The sequence below is a fragment of the Protopterus annectens genome, chromosome 15.part0, assembly GCF_019279795.1.
Source record: "Protopterus annectens isolate FY-2018-M chromosome 15.part0, PAN1.0, whole genome shotgun sequence".
NCBI classification, from domain to species: Eukaryota; Metazoa; Chordata; order Ceratodontiformes; family Protopteridae; genus Protopterus; species Protopterus annectens.
Window position 1 is genome coordinate 474319440 of NC_056749.1, and position 14911 is coordinate 474334350.

Genomic DNA, 14911 nt, shown 5'->3' on the forward strand with positions numbered 1-14911 from the left:
GTACTGAAAATTAGTTGAGAGTTATTAGGGAAGACAGAAATTTCTTCAGAAGTTAAACCAAGTGAGAAGGATAAAATAAAAGTGGAGTTTAAAATATGGTAGAAATGAAAGAAAAAGAGATATGATTAAGAAGTAACAAATTATTTAGAGGGTCTGACAAAGTTTAAAGTATTGCAGAATAAGGGGAATCTCACAAAATAAGGAGAGGTACAACCACAGAGTGCTAAAGAGAATATGAGAGAGTATCTGTATAATATGTATGGGTTTAGAAAGATTACTGTTAAGCAACTGTTACTGATAACAACTCCAGAGCACAGAATCTTTTAGCACAGTGACTTAGGCAACAGAAAGCAGAAGGGGTTGTTGCCAACCTTAGGGAGCCTATAACAAGAAAGATAACCAAAGATCCTGTAGAGACATTAGAGACATTTCAGAAATGTTACGAAAAACTTGTATAAAGCACAAAAATATGAATATCAAGACAGAGCACAAATGGAAATATGTACTTAAGACTTAACTATGCCAATGTTAGAGCTGAATAAATCTCAATAATTAACAGTTAAGATAGGAGGGAATGAGATAAAAAAGGTGACCAATAATCAATCTGCAGGAAAGTCTCCAGGAATAGATAGTATTCCTGTGGAAGTCTGGAAGCTAGGGATATTCCTGTGGAAGTTTGGAAGCTAGGAGGGAAGAAAGTGATAAAGAACTGGAAGACTTTGTTTAACAGCATTTTAAAAGGAGTTGAAGCACCAACATCCTGGAAGAAAGCTGTGGTGGATGTAATACCTAAAGATGATAAAGATCTATCAGACCCAGCTTCATATACCCCCATTTCAATTTTAAAGCACAATTATAAAATGTATAAATAGCTAAAAGAATGGCAAAAGTGTTGCCAAAATTGAAAGATATGGATGAATGTGGTTTTGTGGAGGGGAGGCAAACATTTGACAACATACAGCAATGATGATTATTAAAAGGGAAACATAATCTAAGAAAATACCGCTGTTGTTGGTGGTCTTGATGCAGAAAAAGCATTCAACAGAGTAAACTGGGATTATACGAGTAGGGCAATGGAAGCATTTGTAATCCCTGATACAATAATAAGGTGAATTAGGAGGATATACGAGGGATCGATGTCAAGTATTAAAGTGGGTGTGTTCCTCTCAGATAGGTTGTGTCAGAACCGATAAACCAGGCAGGGGTGTCCTCTTTTCCCTTTGTTATTTGCATTATATTTAGAATCACTGGCAAAGAAAATAAGGGACTCAGAAATTTAAGAATATAATTGGTATGGTAATCAGGAAAAGCTGGCTTTATTTACGGATGATATTATTTTACACCTGCTAAAAATCAGAAAAGGACATCTCAGTGTTGCTGAACATTTTGAGATCATTTCACCTGTTTTCAGAATATAAAACTAATGAAAATAAAGCCTAAAGTTGTAAATTATATACCCATGCATGAATTGGTTCAGCAGTATCCACACATATTGGGACACAATAAAATGAAGTAATTAGGAGTATGACAAGGCTTTTGTTACAGCAGCTAAGAATACATGGGAAGAGACTAAACAAAAGATAAGACAAAAACTGAGAAACTGGAAGCACTTCTTTAGGGATATGGATAGCAAGACGCAAGCAGTGAAAATGTTTTTAGTCCCTTTAGTTTTATATACAGCTCAGGCATACTTTTTATCAACTAGAGGATAAGTTGTGGACAATAACTATTAAAGAGTTTAAGGAATTTATCTGGGAGGGAAAGAGAGCAACAGTCAAGTGGGATTAGTTGATGTTTTCAATAAAGCAATGTGTTTTAGAATTACCTGACTGGAAGGGATATTTTAGAGCTGCAAAGTTAATGCTCACATGCATAACATTATCAGAAAGCTACAATTCAAAGTGGCAAGGGATTATGTGAAACCGGGGGGGGGGGGGAGTTAGGAGATAAAGTGAGAGTGGTACTTTGGATGCAGAACCGTAAGAAGAATAACAACAGCCATACAGAATAGTATATTGATAAAATAGCAGAAAGTATTCTAAGTAGTAAGCCAACAAAAAAATGGAGAAAGGAGATCTTGCCAATATGAATTAATGCAATTATGGGTACTGAGAACAGGCAAGAGAGGATTGGAATTTATTGGAGAAAACTGGTAAAGGAACCAAGGTATTGGGAGCAAATAACTAGACAGGGAAAGGTAAGAGAATGGCAAGAGGCCAAGAAGACCTTTAGACTGAAGGCTAGAGACTGCCTTCCCTATCAGGGATGGATATCAGAGTATATATAGACAAAGAGAAAGGGACAGGGCAATCCTAAGTGAAAGACCTGCTCTGATAGAGTTTTACATGAATCTAGAAAAGAAGCTGCTGTTAAGAAAAAGGAAAAATTGGTAGGGCATATAAAATATTGCACAATAACTACAGATATCAATCAGAAGATGTTAGAAGATTGGCAAGAAAGATTGGATGAGCAATTCACAAGTGGACAATGGGAGGACATATGTATGGCTCTTAAGTTTGCCAAATTGTCTAGAACATTTAGAATTTTTCTTGGAAATATTTGACTAGCTATATTTTATACCCCAAGCAGACTCCAAATAATTTCTCCTCAGGTAGATGACAAACATTGGAGGTGTGATTGGAAAGAAAGAGATAACAGGTAACATATGTTTTGAGAATATAATGAGTTGGCAGACTTTAAAAATTCCCTACAGAGTACTCTGTCAGAAATACTGGATGGGCAAATGGTGTAACTAAGGAAATTATTCTTTAGAGCTTTGATACAGTCTAGACATGGCAACGTCTTGTTAAGTTTAATTCTGGTGGCTGCCAAAAAAGCAATTTCTAGAAAATGAAAATCAAAGTTGAAAACAACTGTATTTGAAGTATTGAATATTATAACAGAGATCAAAGAACTGCAAGTGAGATATTTAGAAAAGGACTTGAGCAAATTACATAGAAATAAATGGAAATTGTACGAACAGTACATGCAGACAAATGTTCTGGAGGAGGAGTGAGGTTTAAGGGAAGGCAGGACTTGAACACTTTAATGTTTGATGATAGTTATACAAAAGAACAAAATGTACGTAACTGACAATATGTCAATATGGTTTGTCTTCTTTTATATAAATGTATATTTGCCTATGTCTCAAGTGGTAAATCAATAAAGGTGCTAAAAAAAGATTTTCAGTGCAGACTAGATATTCACAGGCTAACAGTCAGAAGCTGTTACCCCACCAAGACAACAAATCACTGCATACATTAATAACAGCGCACTGCGCAGTGGATAGAACTGCTACTTCACAGCAAGAGGTTTTCTGGTTCAATTTCTGGCTGGGGTGTCCTCTGTGCAGATTCTGCATGCTGTCCCTATGTTCACATGGGTTTTCTCCAGATGCTCCACAAACATGCAGTAAGTGGACTGCACACACAAAATTGGCTGCAGGTGTGAGTTTGCATACACATGTTTGTGGTATGGAAGACCAACCACTGCAGGACTGCCCACCCAACGGTGTGAACCTTGGATCTAAATGATTTGTCGCTGATGAAGTTATAGCCCGGCCCATGTGCAAAAATAGGAAAAGGGGGGTGTGGATGGATAGCTGGATTAATAACAGATCTCATCCCAAAGAATATTATGGATATCACACTTCAGTAACATAATGACCCTGGTGCAGGAACTGTCAAAGTTATCAGGCTCACTGAGAATTCTACAAGCTAAATTTTTTCTGTAGAGTTAATATCATATCATCATAGTAGAATATTAGGCTATCACTGCAAGGGATTTTTTTAAGCCTAGACGTGATTCCCAATAAAATTTGACAGCTTTTGGCTCCCAAGGGGTCTATAGGATTGTATACATTTGGGCATGGGGGGACAAGCATTTACAAGCTTTGTCTCCCTAACAGAAACACAGGTGACAGACCAAGGGTATACTTACAGTTCCACATCCACTGATCCAAGTTATAACTGAATAAGTGCCAGGATGAACTCTGCTGCACATGGATGTGAAGCCTGTTCCAAAAAAGGGGGAGCCTCTGAGACACATATGGTCCCACCAGGATGTCCTGTTTATGTTGCAGCTACGGTTTAGGTCTGTGGACAGGGTGTTCCTGATGTTAGTTGTTTTACAGATGTGCAACAAATCTATTAGGGCTGGATCAGAGGATGCTTTGTAGGCCAGGCATAGATCATATTTCAACAGCTTGTTTGAAACTGAATATGAGGACAAGGCTTTGAGGCGATCCATAAAGGACTTGTTTTCAACTCCATCTATTCTTTTTGTAAGGAGTCTAAGAGGATGCTGTTGCATATGCCTGGATAAGTAAATAGTGAAGGGGGAAATGTACTCAATAGTTGGTCTAATGAGTGCAGAGTACAACAAAACAAGAGATGTTTGGATCTAAGGTGCTACATCCCTGCATATATGTAGTGCAACATAGAATAATTTCAACACTACAGTAAACACATGATGGTCAAATGTCAAATCACTGTCTACATGCCTTCCCAAATCCCTGAAAACAAAGTCTGCTCTTCAGGGTGTACTGTCAATGTTCTTTTCTGGGTTTGTCTTTCTGAAAGAAACTATGACACATGTTTGGTATTGAGGTTTAGACAATGATTTTGGCTCCCGTTATTAGTCTGTGTCAGGCCTGCTTGGAAGATATTAAAGTCTTTGGGAGGATTCCGTGACTGCACATAATTTGCAATCATTAGCAAACTTTGTCATCCAGTGGCCCTTATCATTACCCTTGACCTCAGAGAATAAGATGTCAAGCAGCAGTGGTGTCAGCACTGAGCCCTGCACTAGTAATTGGCCATTTTGTGGTGGAAGACTCCTTTATTCCAACTTCTTGGGTCCTGTTTGTAAGCCAGCTGGCTATCCAGTAGGTAATGTAGAGGTCTATACCTAGCTTAGTGAGCTTTTCTACCAGGTCTGAGTAGGTTATTGTGTCAAATGCTTTAGCTAGGTCAAGGTAGGCAGTATCCAGCCACTTGCCCTCATCCACTGTTTTGGTGACCTTCTCAAAGAAGTCCACTAGTAGACCTGCCCTTAACAAACCTGAACTGATTTAGGTTCAATGTTTGTAGGTTACCTATATTTTCATTTAGTATAGCCTTTATTATTCTCTCCACAGTTTTACATAACAGGTTAGTGAGGCTTAATGGGTTGATAATTTCATGGATAGCCCACACTTACGCAGCAGGATAACCATTGCAGTTCTCTATTCATTTGGCACAAAACCTGTTTGGAGGTTGTGGTTAAACAGTGTTTCCACTAGTCCAGTACTTCATGTTTCACACTATCTATTAAGGAAGCATCTTGGGATATTATCAAGACCCATAGTTGCAGTGTTATTGGCCTTGGAGAGCACCTGGAGGTCCTGCTCTCTAATGATATTTGGGGGAGTTATGTATGTGGGTATTTCATGAGGGGCACCTGGTGGGGAGAGGGGGTAAAATTAGAGCTAAATTTTTTAGCCAGGAGGTTTACTATATTTTCATGCTCTGTACAGGTGGTGCACTTATAATTAATTCAGTATATTGCTGTGTATTGCCTTAGAGGTTATGGACATAGCTGAAGAAAGCGTTGCGATTGCCCTTAGCCTGATACCTCCAATTTGGCTCTGGTAGACTTTATTAGCCCCCTGAGTTGCTTGTTTAGGTTGTTGATGGATTTTTTTACCTTGTTGGGTATTGCACATCCTCACTTTTGCCACAGATATCTTCCTTTTGTTATACGACCCGCTGTTGTTGGGATTCTATCAGGGCAGCTTGTTTTTTTTTCAGTTGATCCTATGCTCAATCCGGGTAGGTGTAGCTGTCCCTATACAACTGTTAATATGACTATACAGGGTTTTGTGAACAATTCCCTAGGGGGTTTGAAATCTTGCCAAGGAGTCACTTAGTAGTAGAAAGTTTGCTCTAAAATAATTCTTTAAAGTTTCAGGGTTAGCCAATGTCCCTTTTTTATCTTTATTTCAGAGGAGACAGACTTATGGTCTGACCTAACCAGTGAGGACTTACACTATGAAGGGTACAATCTTCTGCCCTGTTTGTGAAGATGAGGTCAAATATGTTTGCACACCTAAAGGGCGTACAGAGTAACTATTCTCAGGTGTTTGTATTTATAAAGTTCAGCAATCTTTGGGTCTGCATGTTAGGGGTCATATATGATTCTTAATTTATATTGGTGTAGTTAAATGCTTTGGTCAGGTCAAGGTAGACAGTTGCTGGACCTACTAGATAAAGCAGGACAACAGGAAATGATGATGATAATGAGTGACCTGAATGCACATATTGGAACAGACAGAACAAGATATGAGGACTACCTGGGTCCACATGGGTGTGGCAATAGGAATAAAAAGGAGAGGCCATTCTAGACTTCTGTCTGGCAAATGGCTTGATAATAGCCAACACATGGTTCAGAAAAACAGACATTTACAAGATCGCATACAAGAGTGAGAGTGGCCAACATGGAACTCAGGTAGACTCCATCCTAGTAAGGAAAGAGCACTGGGGTAGAATCAGTGATTGCAAAGTCATCCCCAGTGAAACAGTCAGCCCACAGCATAAACTACTGGTTGCCACAATCAGCTGCAGGCAACAGACAGAGATGGTTCTAAGGTCAACAGAGATCAGACTGAAGATCTGGAAGTTGAATGGAGAGAAAGCACAGCAGGGCTGTAGCACATCAAGAAGAAGACGAAATAGGTGGAGTTGAAGAATGGCAGTGCCTCAAAACGGCATGTGTGAGAACTACAGAACAGGTATGTGGCCAAGTTAGGTATGGAAATAAGGTACATAAGGAAACCTGGTGGTGGAATGCAGAAGTCCAAGAAGTAGTCAAAAAAAGAATGCATGCAGGAAAAAAGTGGGAGATAGAAAAGACAGACCAGGCTAGGAAGGCATACTGGTTGGCTAACAAAGAAAAGTACAGTTTTGTACCTACCATAAATGTAGATGTTCGAGTGCTAATACAGCTGCAGTCATAACAGATGGGCAAAAAGTTTAATTACAATTACATTATGTCGTCGGATACTCCAACTCCAGTTTTGAGTAAAAGACGCAAAGATAAGGACCGACATACGAGGTCCGCAACTTCTACTGACACCACGCTAAAGCCGACTACAGGTGCTCCGGTTCTCAGCGAGGTGCCTACGCAGCCCCTGACTACCGATGACACTTCATTAGCGGTGTCTTCTGTGCCTGAGGTCGCAGGCTCTTTGGCCCACACCCCGACTACAGATACCGAAGCCACTCTTGGCGGGGAAACTCAGAGTTTAGACAGGCCTGCCACCTCTCAAGGTGTCTTCAGGCCTTCTTCTTCTTTTTCCATTAAGGCTTTCACTAAATCTAAAGCAGCCATGCATACTAAAAGACAAGCTCCACAGGGCCCCTCTCAAGGCCCCATGCCTAAAAAGCAGATGCTCAAAATGGCTGAGGATTTGATTACTCTTATCAGGGGTTCTCAACCCCCCTCGGACAAAAGGCCGAGAGTGGAGGAAGAATACCCTTCCTCAGACCAGGCCTCCATTACTTCAGAACATTCTGAGGACCAGGAACATTCATACTCCCCTTTTGAAGATTCTGATGCAGAGGAGTCCATTCCCTCTGTCTCCCCCCCCTGAGGATTACTCTTTTGGGGAAACCTTGCATACCTTGAGGGAACACTTCCACTGGGAAGGCCAAGAGTACTCAGACTCCAAGAAAAGGCTCAGGGATTTCCTCTTGCTCCCTCAGCACAGGCCTCTGGCTATACCTCCTGTCTTAGACATACTAGATGATGTGTATTCAGAGGCCAGCCTTAACCCAGATTCTTTACCTCCAGCTCCAGTCAAGCCTGACAGGTATTACCGGGTTCCTGATTCACACCAAATCCTATATAAAAGCCATGCGGCTGACCCAGAAACTATTTCACAGGGTCCCAAGGGAATTAAAGCCTCCACTGCCAAAAATCCATTACCTTCAGAGAGGGATTCCAGAGCTTTAGAAAGGTGGGGGTAAAAGGTATACACCTCGGCCACCTTAACCATGAGGGCATTAAACTGTCAGTTCCATATGTTAAAGCATCAACAGTTTTTGTTATCTCAATTGAAAAGCAAAATGTCACAACCTGAACAACCAGACTTGAAGGAGTTGCAGGATTTGTTGCATAGTGCAGAGCAAGTGGGTACTACCTTGCAATGTGGTTTTGATGCTTTAGAGGCCTCATGTAGAGCTGCTGTTACAGAATCAGTCATACGTAGACATGCTTGGCTCAAAGAGCAAACCTTACCACATCATGTCAAAGCTAAATTACTAGATGCACCTCTTCAAAAAGATGTATTGTTTGGTGTTAAAGCTGAGGAGGTATTAAAGAAAATGGAGGAAAAGGCAAAATCAATGCAAACAGTGAAAGATTTCCTACAGGTTCAACCCCCACGTTTCAGTAGAAATTGGCCTTCAAAAAATTGGTCCTTTCCAGCCACGGACAGACCTCAAAGAGGTAGATACAGGCACCCGAAGGGTACAGGGCAATCTCAAGGATCATTTAGAGGCAAACAATGGCAAGCACCTACACCAAGAGGTGGTGAGGATAGTTCACAGCCATTAAGAAAGCAGAACCAATGACTTTCCCCTTTGCATGCCAAGCAAGGCTCAAATGGCAGCACCTTTAGGCGGAAAACTGGCATTATTTTCGAAAAATTGGCATATTGTCACAAAAGACAAATGGATCCTAGACATTATAGACAGGGCTACAGATTCCACTTTCACACCCTTCCAAAAATGAGAGGCATGCCAAACCTGCCACACAATCAAAGGGCAGAGGCACAAAAACAAATTTCAGATCTCATGGACATGAAAGCTATTCAAGAGGTACCTGCACAAGAACAGGGTCAAGGTTTTTATTCCAGACTATTCCTGGTACCAATGAAGGGCAAAGATTGGAGACCTATTTTGGACCTATCCATTCTAAACACATATTTACTCGTACCAAAATTCAAGATGCTCACATTACAGCAGCTTCTTCCCATGCTGGGCAAGGAGTCTTGGCTGGTAACATTGGACCTCGAGGCATACCTGCATGTCCCAATCAGACAAGATTGCAGAAGACACCTCAGATTTCTTGCAGGTTCAACCCATTATCAATTCTCTGCATTGCCCTTTGGCTTATCTACTGCGCCCAGAGTGTTCACGAAATGCCTGGCATCAGTAATTGCCTTCTGCAGACTTCAAGGGATACAGATATACTCATATTTGGACGACTGCCTTTTCCAAGCAGACAGCAAACACATTCTTCTGAAACACCTGGCGTTTGTAATAATGTTGTTGAATTCTCTGGGATACACAGTCAACAAAAAGAAATCAAGACTAATACCCTCCCAAACAATAATTTTCCTGGGTGCCAGCTTGGATACAAACACAACTAACTCAATACTTCAGAAAACTGGCAACCTTCACCAGGCTGACTGCAAGGAAAATCCTGCAGGCTCTGGGATTCATGGCATCTTGCATCCTGCTAATCCCATGTGCAAAGCTGCATATGAGGAAACTTCAATGGTACCTAAAAAACTTATGGTCTCAACACAGCCACAGTTTGGAAACAATTATACCACTGATTCCATGTCTTCAAAAGGAATTTCTGTGGTGGGCTCAAGCATGCCAAAGAAACATAGGTCTCCCATTCTGCAAGCCTCAAGCAAATCAAGTCATCACAACAGATGCCTCGGACTACGCCTGGGGGGCGCACATGACAGATCGGTGCATTCAGGGCAAATGGTCACAAAAAGAAAAGCACCTACACATCAATCAAAAGGAAATGCTAGCAGTAATAAATGCTATTATGGCTTTCAAAGACCTACTGCATCCAGGCCAGCTATTGATAAGGACAGACAACACCACAGTGATGTGGTACATAAACAAACAGGGAGGAACCCATTCATATCCCTATGCAGGCTAGCCATGTCTCTTTGGAACATGGCTCTGGAATTACAAATCCAACTTCAAGCACAGTTCCTGCCAGGCAAGGAAAACACGCTGGCAGACAACCTGAGCAGAAATATGACAGATCCACACGAATGGAAGTTGCATCCTCAAGTTTTTACAAAGATAATTCAAGCATGGGGAAGGCCAGACATAGATCTCTTTGCCACCCACAGAAATTACCAATTGACAAAATTCTGCTCAAGGACCTTTCATCCACAGGCCTGGAAAGTGGACGCACTCTCTTTCAGTTGGACAACATTGACAGTTTATGCCTTTCCACCTCTTCCTCTGCTGCCCAAAGTTCTATTAAAAGCCAGAGCAGATGGACCAAAGATGATTCTCATTGCTCCAGACTGGCCAAGACAACACTGGTACCCACTCCTGAGGAGCCTGACGCATTCCCCACCATGGATCCTGCCTCTAATGCCTCTTCTACTGACTCAGCACAACTTCAAAACTCTTCACAGTCAGCTGAAAATACTCAATCTAGCCGCATGGAGGATTCCTTAAATTCACAACAGACCCTACTCTCCAAGGAGGTGCAGGATGTCATTTTGGAAGCCAGAAGGCCTTCTACTACAAAAATACACAAAACGAAGCCAGCAAGCGAGGAAGGTGTCAACAATCATTTATTCAACCCAAAGGAAAGATCCAGTGGGTTACAAAACTAGATATGAAATAAATCCAAACCGGTTTCGGCTCAAAAGAGCCTTCTTCAGTGGACACAAACAGTGAAAATCAAACAAGCAAAAGCAACTCAATATATATGTGTATATATACATCTAGTAATTAGCAACATAGCCAATCACCATAATGAAGCAATAAATAATGATAATTAATCATTAGATTAAAACTGATCATTAAGACCAGGTGGAAACAGGGCTCCCAGTTTTACTATCCATTTCTTTTCTTTAAAATTGAGCAACTCGTGCCAACTGTCTTTATCTTTACAAATCCCATTAATATGGTCAATAATCACAAATTTGAAAGAAGCATTAGTATGTTTCAAAGTATGTTTGTATAAGGCGTTATTAGGACATTTATTTTTGATACCACTAAGATGTTCACAAATTCTCAAGCGAAAAGCTCGAGAAGTCTGCCCCACATAAAATACGGAACAAGTACAGGTCACCAAATAAATGACCCACTTAGTACTACAATTGGCCCACATCTTTATTTCAAAAACCTCAGAAGTATTTTTGCTGGTGAATTCACGGGTATTAGAAATCCGCATACAATATACACAGTGACCACATGAAAAACACCCTAATACAGGACCCCCTGTCAAGGAGATTTGATTAAGGACTGTAGAATCTTGAATAGACTTTTTATAGTGACTAAGCCTTGAGCCTATGGTCCGTCCCCTTCTAAAAGAGAAGAAACATCTCTCCTCAAGAAAAGGATGAAGTCTCTCTTCAGCTAACAGAACATTCCAATGTCTCTGAATAATGTTTACAAAACCTAGAGTATTGCGTCCATAGGTGGTAACCAAACGCAAAGGCTGTGTGACCCCCTTACTATTATGATGTTTATAATGCAATAAATCTTGCCTATTGAAATTAGAGGCCCATTGTTTAGCCTGATTAATGGTCCCTGGACGATAGCCCCTCTCTAAAAATCTACAGGCAGGATCATCCCGTGTTTTAACATAAGATGATTGGTTAGAACAGATCCTCTTAGCTCTTAAAAATTGGGATTTGGGTATATTTTGGATGATATGTTGTGGGTGGAGGCTGGAACCATATAGCAAAGAGTTATATTCAGGAAATTTTTTAAAAATAGTGGTATACAGTGTATTGTCAACATTTCTAGTAATTTCCACATCCAGAAAACACATCTTGGATTTGTGGAAAGACATTTTGAATTCAATGCCCCATACATTGTTGTTAAGATAATTGAGAAACTCTTTAAGATAGTCCTCATCAGCCCTCCACACCAACCAACAATCATCCAAATAACGACGCCAAATGTCGATTTCACACATATAAATGTTGTGATTCGGATCGTAAATAATAATCTCCTCAATGTATGCCATGAAGAGATCAGCATAGATGAGTGCAAAAGATGCACCCGTCGCTGTCCCTTTCTGTTGCCAAAAACACTGGTTATGAAAGTAAAAAACATTGCTAGTAAGCACATATTCTGTTAGGCATATCAAAAAGGTGTTAAATCCAGGTCTATAAAGCCCCGATCTGTTCAACCAATAATCCAAAGCCTGTAGACCTGCCCAATGTGGAATATTGGTGTATAAAGAGGTAATATCTAAAGTGCATAATGACCAACTGGATTCAAGTTGTGTGTCATTAATTATGTCCAAGAATTGGGTAGTGTCTTGAATTCTAGATCTAATATGTGAGAGCAAAGGTTTAAGATGATAAGTCAAATATTCTGAGAGAGGTTCAGTAATGGACCCATGTCCCGAAACAGTGGGTCGACCTGGTGGGTTGGTGGCATGTTTGTGTATCTTTGGCAAGAGATAAAGATATTGTTTTTTAGGGGATATAACTGTAAGTTGTTCCTTGATATATGCTGTGATGATCCCCTCCTCTACTGCTTGCGTCAAAAACTATCCTATTTTATGTTGAAATTGGGGAGATGGATCCAAAGACATATGCATATAATAATCTTCATCCCCTAATTGTCTCATAGCCTCCCTATTATAAGCCACCTCATCTAAAACCACCACAGCTCCCCCTTTATCAGCTTGAATAATAACCAAGTTCTTATTATTTATAAGTTCTTCAAGACTAAGTACCTCATCATTAGACAAATTATTATACCGTGTAGAAAAATCCTTAAGGTGACAATGCAAATCATTTAGCACATTTTTCAAAAAAACACCCACTAAATGAACCATGGGTGGATTAAAAGTAGATTTTTTAAACTTAAATTCACCAACAGTCTCATCAGTATGGTCAGCAAAAAACACTTTGAGATTTAACATCCGGCAAAAATTGGCCACATCCTGGGCCAAAACAAATTCAGAGACAAAAAAAACGGGAACGAAGTTGAGTCCTTTATTTAACAACTTAATCTGTGTATTAGTAAGCTCAACAGAAGAAATGTTATGTACATTGCATGGACTGTTCAATGTTCCATCATCATCTTCAAAAGATTTTCGAGACCCTGTTTGGGTCTGTCTTTTTTTGTGTTTGCGCCCCCCTCATCTAAATCTGTACCCAAAGGGTGCGGACAATTCGTTTTTTTGGCATTAGGTGACATATCTATGAGGTTAGCTTCTGAATCACCTTCAGTATTAGACGAAGTGTCCTCCCCAGAAGTACAACTGGAAGAATTTACACTTTTCTTTAGAATAGATTTCGGTTTCTTTCTTTTGGGAGTAGAAAATCTCTTGTCATTGTTGGAATTATCCCTAGGTAATTTAAATGACACATTTTTAGAGGTATCAAAAGGTTTGGGTCTTTCATAATCTCCTACATCCCTAAAGAATTTTTTAAGTTTCCTTTCTTTCAAACTAGATCCTAACTTAGATAAATCCGTTGTTAGTTTCTTAACTTGTGACGAGAAAGAATCACATGTTTCAAAGTTGCTAGCCTCCATACAGATAGTTTCTAAATCTTTGATCCCTGTATGAACCTTACGTTCATAAAAATCAGCCAGGGCATCAACAAATTTTAATAAAGCTAATTGTTGGATCTGGCCCCAATCGTCTAGTAATTTCTCATCAATGTTAGATACCAGGGGTTGTACTCTCACCCTTAATCCACATGGGGTTATCTTTTTTTGTTGGTACGCCCTAAGAAGACGTAAATGCCAAACATTGGTACGAACCATCCTCATATTTTTGTTAAGTAAGTTGAAAAACATATCACATTCTGTATTTACATCCAAAACCCTCATGTTATTAGTTTGTCCAGAAGAACTCACCCCTAGACCAAATACAGATAAATCATCAAGATCTGATGAAATACCCTTTATAAGAGGTGATAGTGCCATATTTCAACCTATAAGACCAAATCCTAAATGTATTATCTTAATATACAAGACACAAAACAGCAATCCAAAATGCGACAGCTATAAAAAAATTTTTTAAACTGAAAAATTTATAAATAAACAATATACAGAATGGTACACAGACCGTTTGATTAATACCAAAAAAAGGAATAAATTCAAAAGCTGAAAGAAGACCAATATACAATAAACAGATCAGGTATGCTATATACCTGTATACTGTGTATATGTCTTCAGCATAAGAGTCTTCAACAGGTTAACAAATACAATAAGCAGTCACAATATTGTAGAAATCATCCAATTATCATACTGCGTATTTGTACCTGTCCTAACATGCCATGGTATTAATCAGATGTCAAAAAAAGTGTTTTGTAGTGATAACACACAGAGATGGCCACTGCCAACATATAAAGATGTTTTAGCACTAAAAAACTAAATATGTCTGTGAATACCCAATCTGTAAATTGAAAAAAGCAACAATCTGTAAGCTAAAAAACAAATAATATAGCTGTCAACAAAAAGATGTTGTTAGATATAAATATGTATACATAACCATACATGACATAGGAAGAGATCTTAAAGGGGAAATACAGCCATCAATATGTCTGTAAATGAACATATAAAGTTTTGGATGCAAATAACCAAAGCGAAGCAACACTAGTTGCTAATATAAATATATGGGAACAATTCCAATACCACAAAAAAATTTTAGTCCTGAAACCACAATGCATAGGTACCGACTCCCAAAGAAATGTAGAACACTGTAAATACACAGTTCCTAAATATGACTCAATAATACTCTGAAGTATCAAAAACAAATCTGATGTGCATGTGTGAAAAATTGAATATCAAAAACATACATCACATAACTAAAACACAGCATGAAAACATAGCCAATCACCATAATGAAGCAATGAATAATGATAATTAATCATTAGATTAAAACTGTTGCTAATTACTAGATGTATATA

General features: G+C 39.4%; 1 protein-coding gene across 4 annotated transcripts in view; it reads right to left on the reverse strand.

Annotated features, from left to right (window-relative positions):
• The window catches only part of COL4A5 (collagen type IV alpha 5 chain), a 3591008-nt gene that overhangs the window by 3056599 nt on the left and 519498 nt on the right, over positions 1–14911 (reverse strand). The gene's annotated exons all lie outside the window — the stretch shown is intronic.